This window comes from Sturnus vulgaris, chromosome 3 (genome assembly GCF_052056855.1).
Source record: "Sturnus vulgaris isolate bStuVul1 chromosome 3, bStuVul1.hap1, whole genome shotgun sequence".
NCBI lineage: Eukaryota > Metazoa > Chordata > Aves > Passeriformes > Sturnidae > Sturnus > Sturnus vulgaris.
The window spans coordinates 75,356,066-75,370,988 of record NC_142245.1 but is presented as its reverse complement, the minus strand read 5'-3'; the positions used below and the strand labels follow the sequence as shown (position 1 = coordinate 75,370,988).

General features: G+C 43.8%; 1 long non-coding RNA gene across 3 annotated transcripts; it reads right to left on the bottom strand.

Annotated features, from left to right (window-relative positions):
• Nucleotides 1-1,910: 1,910 nt before the first annotated feature.
• On the bottom strand, nucleotides 1,911-8,396 carry LOC148224424 (uncharacterized). 3 transcript variants are annotated; one of them, XR_015802564.1, is made up of 5 exons: nucleotides 5,559-8,396; nucleotides 4,816-4,979; nucleotides 3,581-3,681; nucleotides 2,693-2,793; nucleotides 1,911-2,326 (listed from the first exon to the last, which is right to left on the bottom strand). It is a non-coding gene; the product is annotated as an uncharacterized LOC148224424 (long non-coding RNA). The 3 variants fall into 3 exon arrangements; XR_015802563.1 differs by lacking the exon at nucleotides 5,559-8,396 and adding an exon at nucleotides 5,285-5,494; XR_015802565.1 differs by lacking the exons at nucleotides 2,693-2,793; nucleotides 5,559-8,396 and adding an exon at nucleotides 5,285-5,494.
• Between the last annotated feature and the right edge of the window lie 6,527 nt (nucleotides 8,397-14,923).

The following is a 14,923-nucleotide window of genomic DNA, read 5'->3' as shown; positions in this document are numbered from 1 at the left end:
AAAGATGCTTATAGGAAGAGGACAAACACCATAGGCCTTTTCCAGTGCTGCTACCCCACAATAATGAACTTAGTCACAAGCCTGGAAGGAGAGTTAGATGCAAGGAATTTTTCTGCACTTCTGGATCCCTTTAAATCAAATTGTATGTCATTTGCCAAGACTGATTGCACTGAAGGGGGCATGTTAATTTGACAATGCTCTTTTTTCCCCAGGCTTTAAGATTCAGTCCTCTAATTAATATTTTAACCTCAGTGTATGGGCCCACCTTTACAAATAGCTTGGCAAGTGCTTGAGCCAAAGAAGATGCTGACCTTACCAGCTAGGACGTGAGCTTGCAATGTGTCAGCTATACTGAAATTACTTCCATGCACAAACCTCCAAGATAATTTGCTAGATTTTCATGTGAGATATTCAGTCTCCTTTGGGAAGAAAACACTTGGCTGGGACAGCATGTCTGTAGTCTCTGGGAAAAAAGACATGCTTCAATTTTGCACTCCAGCTTCCAAGAGCTTGCCCCTGTGCCTCTGCCTTTCCTAAGTCAGTCGCCCTCATATGCCCTGCCACTGTGATCTCCACTCTATTTCAGTCCAAGTTTTGTGTGATGGCTTCACTTTGTAATTAGAAGTGCTGTGAAACATAGCTCAGAGAGTGATAAAGGATGGGGAGGATGAAACAGCAAGAAGCTGCAGAAGGATGCTGACTTTCACTACCTGTTCTCCTGAAGATGCAGCTGCTGGCTCCACAAGGCTTCCTGCAGCTGCTGTGCTCCCCATGCAGCAGGGCACTGAGTAGGGCAGCACTTTTTGGTGCATCAGGCATCCAGCTTTGGGGAATTGTCCTTTCCCCACATGTGGACAAATGGGTAGCTCCCCCCACCCCAAGCTCTGGGTGAGCATTGATGAGCAGGAGTGGGGCTGGCTAGCAGCCATCAGCAGAGCCTGGGTTCTATGAGCACAAGGCCAGTGTCTCCTTCACCTGAGCAGTGGGGCTCAGGCTGGCCACAGACCAGTGAGTTCATAGGAGAGAAAAGCCACTTGCAGGGTGATATCCTTGTCCCACTGTGAAGACAGGAGCAGGGACAAGGAGCTAAACGATCTCTTTGCAGCACACACTGGAGGGAAGAGCTATGGGAGGGGAAAGGTAGCACTGGTCTAAAGTCCTTACACAGGTCCATGGTGCAGGAAGGGGAATGCAAGTAGGGAAGAATAAGGATGTCCTGGTGCTGGACCAGCAGGCATATCTCTGGCTAGGGAGAGAAGTGTTGCATAGCTATGACATATGGGATGAATTCTTCTGATCTGCTTATGTTTTCTCTGGAGACTTGTGTCTCAAGTGCTGAAAACCTAATGCCTTCCCTTATTTGTCCTGCCCATGTCAGCCATACATTTTGTTCATCAGGAAATGTTGTTACAGCCCCACTCTACTGAAAAGACCTGTCCCAAGCAACAAAGAAAAAAAAATATCAAGGGAATCTCCTGGTCCAATTGGAAAAAAAATTGCCCAAGATTAACCCTTAGAAGAATCTGAGATGAAACAAGAAAACAATTGTAACATTTCAAAAGGAAGGAAAATGCTTTGAGGAGTGAGAAAATTCTTTCTACCTCCTTCTGACACATGCAGCTTGTCAGCTAGACTGGCAGTCTGGGCAGGCAGAGACGGTAACACTGAAAAATTGAGCCTGTGTTTTGATTGAGGAGAGACCGTGCACAATTAAGAATCCTTAGCATTTTCGGCCATGAACATTATTCAACTCTTATGTGGATAAAAAGGGGCATTTCCCAATAACAATATTGGATTTTTGCAAGAGCTGCATTCCTGCTGAAACCACACTTACTCTGAAGCCTATGAGATCTCACTTTTTTTTACTTGGCTATAAGGAATTCAATGCATTCCACAAGGTGTAACACCTGTCACACATCCAAATAAGCATTGTTTATTTTTTATGAAACATGAGCTATGCTTACAGTTACTTGCTCTCACTTTGCATCCCCCAAATGAGAATCTGCAAGGAGAATCACGGCACTTAATTTCCAGTGGTTTGTAGAGGCATAATATACAAAGTGGGCCTTCTGTAGCACACTGATAATCCTACATAATTACACATATATGCAGAACTAGTGTCAACAAACTGAAATCAAAGTCTGCTTTGAAAAAAGCCCGTGTTATTACACAGAATAAATCACATAGAGGAGATGTGCAGATGTATTCAGATGCTGTCTAGAAGATGGAGAAGAAAGGTGTGATTGAGCAAGGCTTCAGTTTTGATCCAGAGCTGCTGCTGACTTCCTCTTCACCTCCAGCAACTTTGCTGGCTGGGTTTCTCCAACTGTGAAAGGCAGAGGGGATAATGTTTATGTAGAGGTGTGCTGTGAGAGCAATTGGCTGCATCTGTGTGAATGCTAATTTATTACTGGTGAAGTATAGCCCAGATGAAAGTGTTACAGCATGCAGCCTTCAAAATGGATCTGCTGGTTGGCACTGCAGATTTTCATCTGAGTGGGCTGCATAACCTAGGAACAGTCTGGAGGTGACGACCACAGAGATAAATTCATAATCTGGACAAGTACAACCAGGGAAGAAACATGCAGGAAAAGTGTGCAAGCATAGTGTGTTTTGCTTGGAATTTTCTTTCTTTGTACCCTGTACTTTGTCTGATTTTCTAGTAAGTGATAGTCTATTGATCCAAATTCACCTCTGATTAAGTCCAACATCCTGAGAGACATTCATCCACGCATACACCCAGCAGCTCACAGCAAAGGAGCTTCTGAATAGAGTACACATTCTGTACTGCACCTGTGAGTAGAAAGATAAAAAGTGCGATGCAAAGTATTGTTGTTTATAACTGAGATAATTTGGCCTTTAAATAGATGCCATGTTGTGTTGACATCTGCCTTCCAATGTGATCATTTTTGTCCCTTTTGAGCAAAATGCAGTGAATATGATGGGGTGTGTCAAGTCTTTCCACCTTAATTCGAGGAAGCAGCCTACACACAGCACTTCAATTTTATGAACGTCCAGATGGCATATTTCTGGGGGAAGGGGTGAGTAAAAGCACACGTGTATGTGTGTGTCTGTGTGTGTGTGGACACCTACACACATGTGCATTTGGCTATGAAGCCACGGATCAGTATGTTCACAGCATAGAGGTAAAAAAGAATGTGTTTATTCTGTAACCCATAAAAGCATCTCATCATAACCATATCTTCTCTGAGCCCTTTCCCCCTCCTTCAGGCAGATTATAGCATTTGCCACAACTCCAGACCGGGGATGGTTCAAATATGGAGTTAGCCACCAGCTCACATCTCTCCAGTATCCTGACACACATCGTCCCCTCTTTACTCCTCTTTCTTTTACACTTCAGGCAAGAGAAGGACTCAATCCTCAATAAACCAAGAGCAAATGCCCCATTCCTCATTTCCAGTACTTACTTACCTTGAGCAGTAAATAACCAAGGTTCAGACCATTGCCTATATGTCACTGTGATGAGGTGATTGGTGAATAAGCTCACACTGAAATCTAGGTAGGCCCTATGAATCCCACCTGGGTCTCTTTCCCTTGCATGGGCATATAATCCACCCACCTCTTTAGCCTGGGGTACTCGATTTATCAGTACAGCTTCACTTTACTGAGGCTGAAATGCCAGGTCAAACAAGAGGAGCAGGCACTTCTCTGCTGTGCATCCTGCAGGGTGAAAATATTCATGCTCTCAAAAGTGTGGAAAGATTCTTTTCTGAGCGAGCAGAAAAACTAAAGTTGTACCTCCAGAGTGCTATGGGGACATGCAGGCCTGGAAGTAGCAGCACACGAGAGGAGAACCCCACAGAAAAGTGACAAGATTAAAGGATCTTCTCTCCCCCGCCCCCTTCTCCCATCCCTCCCCCGAACGGGTAGCAAAATCAAAGTTAAAAATGTATCTATGGAAGGGACTGATGAAAGATTAATAATTAATTTTAGAGCAGCGATACAGCATTTTTTGAAATGTAAATTTGATGCGCAAAAGTGGCATATTATGATAAGCAGGAGCAACAAGGGAGAGTGAGTACAGGAGGGCCTGTTGCTCAGAGACAGGCTAGTGAGGAGCACTTACAGCCGCCTTTATTTTTTCTCTTCTCCTCCCTCTCTCTCTTTATGCAAACTTATTATCTGAACTTAGGAGGTTTTGAAGAAGTTTAAGGGCTGCATATCTGAGGCACAGTCTTCAGAGCGCATCTCAGCTGAGGTTTTGCCTTGAAAGCTAAATCTCTAGTTGTGCATTGCCATCCAGTGTCTTCCCATACTTCACTTCTCCTGACCGCTCCCGTCGCTGTGGTGCGAACTGTTCCATTTCATTACTAAGACTTTTCCTTCTGCTTCTAATATTTGGATTTAATTTTCTGCCCCTTCCCCTCCCCGCCCCATGCCCGTTTCCCTCACAACTCCCCTCCTCCTTAGCTCAGGCTCTTTTGAACCATCTCCTTTTGTGCTTTTCCCCGTGCATGGTGCAGGCTCTTTTACTCTCCCTTTTCTTTCCCCAGCCCTGTTTACATGAGGGCTTTGAGAGCAGCTTCCCCGTGCGCTCTCATGAGAGTTGTGCAAATTGCACCAGTGCTTTCGTTGGAAGAGACACTCATCTCTGGAGCCCCATGCTGTGCAAGAGTGCATCAAGACCAAGTAAGCCCCTTGATGCTGCCTCACGCTGTGATCCTCCTTTGCACAGTGTCATGTGTCAGGACGGTTTTCCCACAATGCATTCTTTAGTTCGGTGGCAGGGAAAAAAAAAAAAAAGAAAAAGAAAAAGAACAAATAATCTGCTGCCGTCACAGGCAAACACATTACCTGTAGGGCAGGGAGAGGAGCCAGTTTTCTTTCACGGAATCAAATTCGCTCCCTAAAGCTGTCTTTGGATGTGTTTTTATTAATTATTGCCCAGGCGGTCCAGACTCTGACCCTTCCAACTTTTTGCCCGTTGCATGTCGGTTGTTTTTTCAAACAGCAGAATTCTGAAAGTTGTTGAGGGAAAAAAAAATTTAGTACTTTCATTCCTTCACTTGGATTCAAGTGATGATTTTATTAATGCATATCGACAGACCTAAGCTTCACAAGTACAATTAATGTCATATAAATCATTCCTAGCCCTGCCCTGTCATTTACGGGAATATAGCATGAACTCCATATCCTTATCTTAATTAAGCTGATAACGCGCAGCAGATAGAGCTCCGAAGTGCTGCTGCAAGGAGCGCTGAAGGCTGCGGGCTCCGGCAGGCAGTGTTTGCTGTGCAGGGTTCCAGCGCCCAGCCAGACTCACCTGCTGCAGCATCTGTCCTGCAGCCCGCTGGAGAGCAGGAATCAAGCCCTGCACCGCGCTCTGGTTTCCTGGCAAGGTTTCGACACTGCCATGAGATTGGATGTTTCTCCTGCAGGGAACCCCCACAGCTGCACAGCCGAGCCCCGGGTGTCGGCAGCGGAGCACCCACGCACAGCTCCGAGCGGAGGCACTTCCCTCCATCTCCGCCGGCCACCGCCGGCCCGGAGCGACACACGGCTGGCACGGGGAGGGGGCAGGTGCGGGCAAAACTTACAGCAAAGCGATGTGAAACCACCCGGCGCTGCCAGATGCAGAGGGACAGGCTGCGGGGCTGGGGACATGTGGGAACAGTGTCCCCACACGCAGCGCCCAGTCCCTGCACCTGCAGCAGGGCAGGCTGGGCACACGCGAGGTGCTGCTGACTTCTCTCGCCCTCTCAGCATTGCCGGTGCTTGCCCTGCTCCGGAAGGCTGTGCATTCCCCAGTGTAGCTCCCCTCTGTTCCTCCACCGACCTCTGCCTTCACCCTTCACCTCTCGCCGCGATGGGCAGTTCTAGCAGCCCCCATGTACAAGGTTAGCTGGCAGAACCATGCGGGCTCTGTGTGTCTGACATCAGCCCCGGGGAGATGAGAGAGGGGGGGTAAGCTGGTTTTTGGGAAGGAGGAGAAGGAGTACTGCAACAATGCAGCTGGAGCAAGAGGCAGGCGAAGGTAAGAAGAAATATTACAAAAGGGTATTTTCTGGCTTTGCCCCAGAAAAGCATCCCTATTCAAGAGGAGCACTTAAGCATTTGCTTATGTTTAAGCACGTGCTCAAATCCTGTTGACCTAAACAGAAACGGAGCATATGTGTTTAAATGAGCATATGCTTAAGTGCATTCTTCAGACAGGAGGGATGGAGGCAATTAAGCACGTATCTATATGGAAGCTAACTATCTGTCATTTACGTTTAGTCATTGTGATGCCTTTTGGACAGTGAACAATTCTGGCAAGGAATTTTTTAACTAATCATTTCACAACATTTGATAGCTTTAATGAAAAGACAACGTTCTCTGTTCCTTTGAAATAAGTTTTTCTCCCTAAAAATACCACAATAAATAAATAGACCTAAGCACAGATTTTGTAATTGCAACTTTTCTTGAGGAGGTAACAAATAGCACTGGAATGTAAGCTGCTGTCTTGCGTCCACTTTGGGTCATTTCACCAGAGAGGGACATCTTGCATAACCATGAAAGGAGACAGAACTGTCATTTAAGTCTTGAAACACAGAATAAACTTTTCCCATCCATTGTTCCCTTGTATATGTGTAAGCATTACCTTTAGTGGGCATGATTTGATTTAGGCCTTCCCCACACTGCAGCTGGTTTAATGGAATGCCATAATAGTGTCACACGGTTATTCTTGAAAAACAGCTACTAAATGTTGATGTTACTTATTGTAGCAATATTTATGTGAGAATGCTGCAAATACTTGGGAAAAGGTTTTAAAGGTTGAAAGGCGAGTATAACCATAAATTATGAGAAATGCTGCAGTTGGGAAGTGACATAAAGTTCAATGGCCTCAGCTGTCGACACTGTGTGTTCATTGTTTTGCACACTCATGTGACTGCGTCTCAGCCAGCCGAGGGCTGGTTCTCTCCCTTATTGGATGGGATTTCAATGCAGGATTGTGGAGGTTTTTAAAGGGATTCTCTAATGTCTGTTGTGTAACTTTCTCATCTCTGACACAAGAACCACCCTAAAAGCCAACCTTAGTAGTCAGAGTGACTGAAACAGATGATGGAGTTCGCATAAATGCTGGCTCACAAGACTAATTCGTGTTTTATTTCCTCATAACACTGAACAGAGAAACAGAAAATAAAAATGCAGTGCTGACCAGTAAGGCAAATTTGTTTATTTGAGGGTTATTTCCAGGATGTTTGAACTGCTTTTTGGGACCCTTCCACCCAGCAAAGTGTAGAGAAACCCAGAGCTAAAGCCGGCCCAAAGGGTCACAGTGCTGCTGACACAGTGGAGTTTCCCTACCAGGCAGAGAACATCTGGGGCATCTCTTGCCCCAGGACTAGGAGGAAAAGAAGAAGGGATGGAGCTGGGACGAGGAGCCTGGGGGAAGATCTGCAGAGCTGGGCTGGATGCTGCTGTCCCCTGCCGTGGCCATCTCTATTTGATCTCATGCTCAGCAGCAGCCTGCTGGCTTCTCTCGGGCTGTGACACCGGCAAAGCAAGCAGCAAAGCCAGGATAACCTTTCTGCTCTCAACAGCCCACGGCATCTTTTGCCTGTATCTAGACTAGCACAAGGGAGGCCTGGAATAGATAATGTCCTGAATTGCAAGATTGTGCCAAACTGTCCTCAGACATACTGTGCCATCCTCCTACTGATACTCTCCTTAGGCAGTGGGGAGCTTTATGGCTTAGGTAGATTAGATTGGTCCCTTCATAAAGTTCATTTTGAAATGGAAGTATCAAGTGTTGTGGCATGCAGTGAGGCCTCCAACCTCCCCTCAAAACTGTCAAGCATGCTGTAGAGGGTGGAGGGAGTAGATAGTTGTACACAAACCAGAGGGTTTGCTTTGTGGGCACATGCAAAACGGTGAGGCAAATGTCAGAGAGTGTCTTTAAGGGTTATCAGAGTCCAGTCAATAAAGTCCTTAACAACCACACCTGTAGTTCTCTGTACACACAACCCATGCTCCTTGCTGCCTTGTATCCTCTGCACCCTGCCCCTGTCTGTGGCAGTCTCTGAGCAGCTCAGCCAGATTCAAGGTACTGTGATGTGGATGCTACTGGCACTGCAATTATGGCATGATCTACAGAAGTGTCCACATCTTTGAGAAACTCCATTTTTCCTTCAGTTTTACTGCTTTGTCTCAGTTAGTCTTTCAATTCTCTGTGCCCACTGGTATCAGCAGGATGTTCATAAAGCCTCTGGGCAGTTTCCTCATGCCAGGACCACATTGGTGCTGTCCCAAGAGTTATCAAGTCACCAGTAAGCTATCCAATTGACAAAACCTCAGAAGCTGTCCCTGAGCACACAAAATCCTTTTGTCTGCTCCCTATGGCTGGTGAAGCTCCTTCTGTTAAGTAGCAGAGGTGGAAAAAACAGGAACTTCTGGAGACAACTCTGACACCTAGGGTACATTCCACCATAGTAGAAGCCTTGCCAGCCTGGCAACTTTTGCAGGAACAAATATACTTTGGAGATGGAGCACTTTGATGCTCAGGGCTTAGAGCTTCCTGTCCTTTTACAGCATTGAATATGTTATGCAAGCACATGTGGCTACAGGTGCATGCATTCACAGTGTTTGTGAAACATCACTTATTCTGCATTTATAAAAAGTCTGTAATGCATCTTAAATTATTTTTTCCCTGATTTGAATATTTGGTTAATAAATGGGACAGCCTGTAGCAATGTTCTCTTCTGCCAAGACAAGGGTAACAGGGATGTTGTACAGATATGCATTTAGCAAAGTTGGAAAATGTCATTAGCACATAAAACCTAAAATCACCATAAGCCCATAAAAACTATGGTAAGCCAACAAGCAAAATCTCAGTAAGTCTATAATCACATAACCCCTGTAATAAATTGCTGTTGTGTAGTAAAAGCTGATTAAAAATTAATTAAATCAGTCCAAACTAGGTCTCACCTTAATGCATCACATGGTGTTTACCCTGACTTGCAAGGAGCCTTTTGCTTCCTTCCCTCTCCATACAAACCCACAGTGATGGGGGCAGACAAGTTCTGCTTAGCTGTACCAGACCTGCAAAACAATAACTTCAAGTGTGCAGAGACAATGCCAAACAAAAATACTCTGCTTGAACCTAGCAAACGTGCAGGGCACATCAGGTAAAGCATAAATATGACACTGGCCAAGTTAGATGGCTGCCAGTAGCACTGTCTTGCTTTCAATGCCTTCTCCTCCTCAAAGACTGCTAGTACGTGTGGTCCAAAGTTCTTCCTGACAGCAGAGAGGCACCTAAAATACAGCTTATCAGGAATTAGCTGATGCCAAATATAGATCCCAAATATGAAAGCAAGTGCAAATACCTTGCTGCATCCATTTCTTCAGACAACTGTTGTGGGAAGAGGTTCAGGGCAAGCTCTGCACACCAGGCAGTGTCATGAAAGTCTCTTGCTTTGATTGCAAGTCCTGGAGCTCCTATTCTAGTTCTGTGGGATGATGTGAATTAACCTCACCCCATTATTTTCTCTGACTCTACTAAGAGACAGCAGCCACAGAATTTCATCATGTCAGTCCAAGTCTGCCATAAATCAATCAGCTATGCGCAGCTGCTGTCTCTGTCTCAGAAAATGCTCCCTGAGTGCCAGTCTCTGGATGGTCTATTGTATAAATGCTGCTTCACTGTGTCAACATCTCACCTTTCACAAAGAAACAGCTCACACAAAGTTTCCATGGTCTGTCCTGTCACAGCCATAGGCAGCAGCAAGAGGAGAAGTTCATGAAGTTCAGCATACACACAGATTTGTGATGGGACACTCAGAGCAGCCTTGCCTGGTCCCTCCACACCAAACACCCTCAGTGATGAGTGACCTCAGCAGCTGCTCAGCTGTACCATCCATCTGGGGGAGCACCCAATGTTGCAGTCAGAAATATGCTGTAAAGCAGCAGCTGATGTGTGCTAGTGGCTCCATTAAATGTGGTGCCACGTACTGGTGATCAGTAATAATCTATTTGTCTTTTCATGTCTGAGAGCTTTGTTCACAGGTAATCCCAAAAGGGGGGAAAACATCACCAAATAGATTGCTTATTGCAAGTCTTTTATGCTGTCCTTCCTGCAAAGAAGATAAAATTCAAGCAGTGAAGGGAGCAAGAAACCTATTCCTGAAAGTAATGCAAAGTATCAGAGTTTTAGAGCAAGACATGTCTTTTTAAAAGATGATTAACTAATAATTTCTCTGATGATAAAGGGCTATTTTCAGAAAGTCAGTTCAGTATTTCTAAATAAAATCAGATCCCAAATGGGATCCCAAAAAATGGAAGTCCCAAAAAAATCTCAGAGAAAACAACTAGTCAATGGTGTGATATCTTTCTGTGAAGGGTTCAGTACACCTTATATAGGAGAAGGAGAGACAAGGGAAGAAGGCAAGGCAAGACTAGGCAAGAAAACAAAAAACATTTTAGGAATTACTCTATTGCTCACTAACAAATTTTCTAACTTTTAATCTTTAACTTGTCCTTTAAAAGACTATGTTATCAATTAATTTCTGAGTTTTAAGCCATGTATAAAATTATCAAAGATATCGATACTAAAAGAAAATGCTTGTAACTCAGTTGCATAAAGGTGAGAGGAAAATTCCAAATGTCAGGCTAAGTCAAAGAAGGATCAAGAAGATCGAAGCTGTGGGACTTTGTCTTCAAAGTTAAAGTCTCCTAGACAGACAATTAAATGAAAGCCTGAAAGTGGAGGTTTGGGATGGTTTTGGAGGCTTCCAAAGAAATACCATTAGTAGCTGGCAAACTGTAAAGCCATTAAAAATAACCTTGAAGTTGATACAAGTTTCATAGAAGATCTATCCTAGAGTAAGTATTAAATGTGCTACAGAACTGGCCCGGAAAATCGTCTATTCCTTATCATTTGCTTTGTTGGACATCTATAGGATAACAGCATGTGCTGCCTCAGTGAAAGTTAAAGAATGATGTCCATAGGGCAAACAGTTATCTATAAACTCATTTCTTCCTAACCTTTAGGGAGACAAAATCCTTTTGATTTTATTGAATGTACATTTCTGTCTAATCTCCTGCCAGCCTCTCCTTAGCACTACCAGTGGCTGCAGAATTGACCCCGGGCTTGAGCTGAGCTCTCCCTTTGGAGTGAGCCACAACTCCTGAAGACGGGATGTAACGGCATCTTTGATGCCTGCTTGAATTAAGAGGATATCAATTCAATCCATCTGAGCATTCTCAAGCCATGTGGGATCCAAAGATTTCTAGTGCCAATCATAATTTAACTTCTTACCCTATAAATGCATATTATTCCTTTTTCATGATCATCACACACTTCATAGTCAGTTAGAGGCTCAGACCTTTAAAAATTAGTACTTAGGCTCTGCTTCAACAAGGCATCTGAGTTTATTCTTAACTTAATTTTCAGACTATTCTTCAAGGAGCATCTCTACAGATTAACAGCTATAGTGTAATTAAGAAACTTGCTGGGGACAAGATTCAAACTTCCAGTTTCACTTAGGAAAAGCACAAGTTTGTTATTTGGAGAAAAAAATTAGGAGTATTGAAGGAAAAGTTCCTTCTACCAAGACTCCATGGTGAGAAGCAAGTATCTCCAGAAAGGAGTTCATGCTACGTGCCTTAGGTAGCCATCTGAGATGAAACAGTCAGGAGTTTCAGAATCATGCTCTCTTGTATTTAGTGACAGAGCAACGCACAGACATAAAGAATATAAATCTTTATGATCCTTCTCCTCTCCTGGTCTCTTTTCTCCTCACCTTGTCCATTGGTTTGTACTGCTACAACCAGATCCTTTCAGTCTTCCTCTCTGTCCCTGATGTCTTTCAGACCACCTGGAAGATGCCTTACTGGCTGGTGGGCAGGACGTGCTTGGTCAGCCTTTCACCTGTGTTTCTCCAACAATCCTGAGAAATCCTTTCTTCTATAATCTGTATTTAATTGTGTGACCTTCTGATCAGCTTCATCAGACACACATCTCTAATTTATTTTTCTCCTCTTCTGGACTAGATAGGAAAAACATGTTTTCTCTAGGCCAAATCCACCTTTTTTGCCCTAATGATTTCTATTTGAATTTCCTGTCAGCAGAAGTTTCTATCATTAACCTATCTCAGGTGGAGGAGCCTCTCCCAGCCCTTCTTAAGTTTCCTCCCCAGTAAGGAAGTAAAAACACCAGATAATTCATCTGAGTTCCATATTCATAGTAGATTTATAAAGAGAATTCCTGGTGTCAAAATGTTAAGCTCTCCATAAGAAGAATACCCAGCCAAGAGCACCCAGCAGTGCACAGCCCTCTGAGACTTCATAGCACCAGTTAAACTCAGGCTCTGTGCCTTTTTTATTAATTTCTAAGATACGTATTTGTGCTTTTTGTTGCCAGTTATTGAGATTGTGATATTTTTACTAGTTCATTGTTACATTAAGACCCCTGTTACATAAATCAAGTAGACATACTGAAGCACTGATGAAAGGGTGGCAGCAAACTGGGAAGAAAAAAAAAAAGATGTTTAAAGAAAAGTAATTAGTACTGGACTGTGTCACATGATTTTCTAAAAGATCCCAGGTGTAAAAACCAAAGCAGAGCTAAGCATGTAAGACAGAAACGTTTTTGCACCTTGAACTACTGAAGAGACCAATCACACAAATTTCTCCCTTGGAGGCAGAAGCTGAACTTAGCCTGCAGGTATTTGCATGAGATATGCCTGGATTTAGTGGGCTCCAGCACAGGTGGATTTGAGCTTATCCATGTAATGGAAGATCAGTAATGACTCTCAAGCTCCTCAAATACTATTCTCCATCTGTCTGGACTACCATACTTGCAAAGAGGACACTATGGGAACAAACTTCTGCAATCTTCAGTGAGCTGAAGATGCATTTATTTGTGTGTCCCTACCTCGCCAGCCTTCTTCCCGTGCTTCTATACAGCAAGACCTAGCAAGATAAAACAGAAGCACATTCCCTGCTAAGCCTCTCACTTTGCACTGAAACAAGCAGCAGTGCCCATGGGACCAGGTTATCCCAGCCTGTCATTGCCATGCTCCAAACCACGCCAATGCCTTTTTCTTGTGTGATGGCTCTCTGCCCAAGGAGCAGAACTGCCTGCTGTGCTGGATCTTGACACTGCGACAGCCACATGTGCAAGCAAAATGCATCCTCTTCTCCTCCTGTCTTCGTATCCCATCACTGGTGCACACGGACAGATAGTCCTCCAAACTGACTACAATTACATTGCAATTAGCAACAGTCAGGGCTTCACAACAGCAGGCAGTTTCCAGGTAGTGCTCCTGCATAAGGGATGTCAGTCTTTCCACATCTGTGGCTGAAATGCTAAGGAGAAACAAGGCAATAGCTCTTGCTCAAAACCAAATCCTCTCAGCTGCAATTATCTTACTCTTTGCCTAAAAATAAAACCAACACATACAGAGTCTTAGCCCATTTGCTGTTGCTTGAACTTCATTATGCTGTTGCCATCAATGATGCTTGGCTTTTCTTCCCAGATCTAGGTGAAGCTGGTCCATGCTAAAGTCAGTTATCTCTGTAAGAAAAAATTCAATATAAAATCTGTGCCTTTGGCTTTTCTCAGCACTTGCCCTTTCACTCACAAAGCTTGTTTATGGTGCAAACGATTTACAGAAGCCTGACAGCAGTTCAACAAGGTGAAAAGCAAAAGGCAGAAGAACTCCACGTTTTTGTCATGTCATAAACATGATACAACAACAAAAACAATTCCATTTTCTGCTTTCTCCTTTCAGTAGTGATAAAGTCAGATCTCTAAGGAGGTATTACTTTGAAACTAACACTTAAATATGTGCCTTTGAGGCTTTTTTCCCATTGTTTTCCCTTTAAAATGAAGTTTAAAAATGCATTGGGGATTCAGTAGTATCTATAATTCTGCCTCTAGATTTCTGCATCTTTGAGATTTTCTTCTTTGTGTCTTTTATTCTCAAAGTATCTCTGGAGTAAACAGGTTCACTCTGTTCCTAGAAGCTTCACCCATACAACCAGATATGCCAAAACAGACTTTTTGGGAATGCATCCCCTGCAGTTCCTTCCTTCCTTCCATACCTGCAGGTCAGTGCCAGGGTCTCTTTTCCTCAACTCCCCACAGTGATCCCCTTTGCTGGAGCAAGGAGCAGAGCAGAAAGTGAGCCATGATGCCATCCCCCAGCACTTGGGTCCCTCAGCTCACACATGGTTTCATGTGGACCAGTGCTGTCACATGCCTGACATGAGGGTCTCCCATACAGGGGGAAAAAGGCATCTCAGCAGTCCCAAAACAGCTTTCTGCAAGTCTGGTAACACCTGCTTCTTCAGTGAACCAGCCAAAAAAAAGAAAAAGAAAAGTGATACCAATACAATATTGGCTCAGCCAATACATTGAAATGACTGCAGCAGGAGAAACTATTACCCAGTTATTACCCAGATTATTATTTTTACCCTTTTTCTTTCTGTTTTCCCCATAAACCTCAGCACCAATTTTATGCAGAATATGCTATGGAAATAGAAGATGGGAGTAGAAGGGGAAGCAGATTGTTTTCCAGCTGACAGGCAGAAGCACATAAAAGATGGTCTTTTGGAATATTTTGACCCAAAATGGACTCTTGTAAACATGTGGCTATGGGACACAAATGCATCTCCAGTTAGAAGTGTTTACAGCAGCACTGAAAACTCTTGAGAAAGTCACAAATACTCACATAACAGTTGCTTCCACCATTGGACTCAAAGACCAAATTTGTGACTCTGCTCAAACTCAGCCCTCTAATTTGTTTCAAAACACTGTCTATCAGTAGGTACCCATGCAACCAGCAAAGCATGACTGGTATGTCATGTGGTATCCCGGCTACTGGCCAGGATGCCACATTGTTCATCATCCTCCAAATTAAAAAAAAAAAAAAAAAAAAAAAAAAAAGGAAAACCAAGGTCTACTTTTTCATCAGTT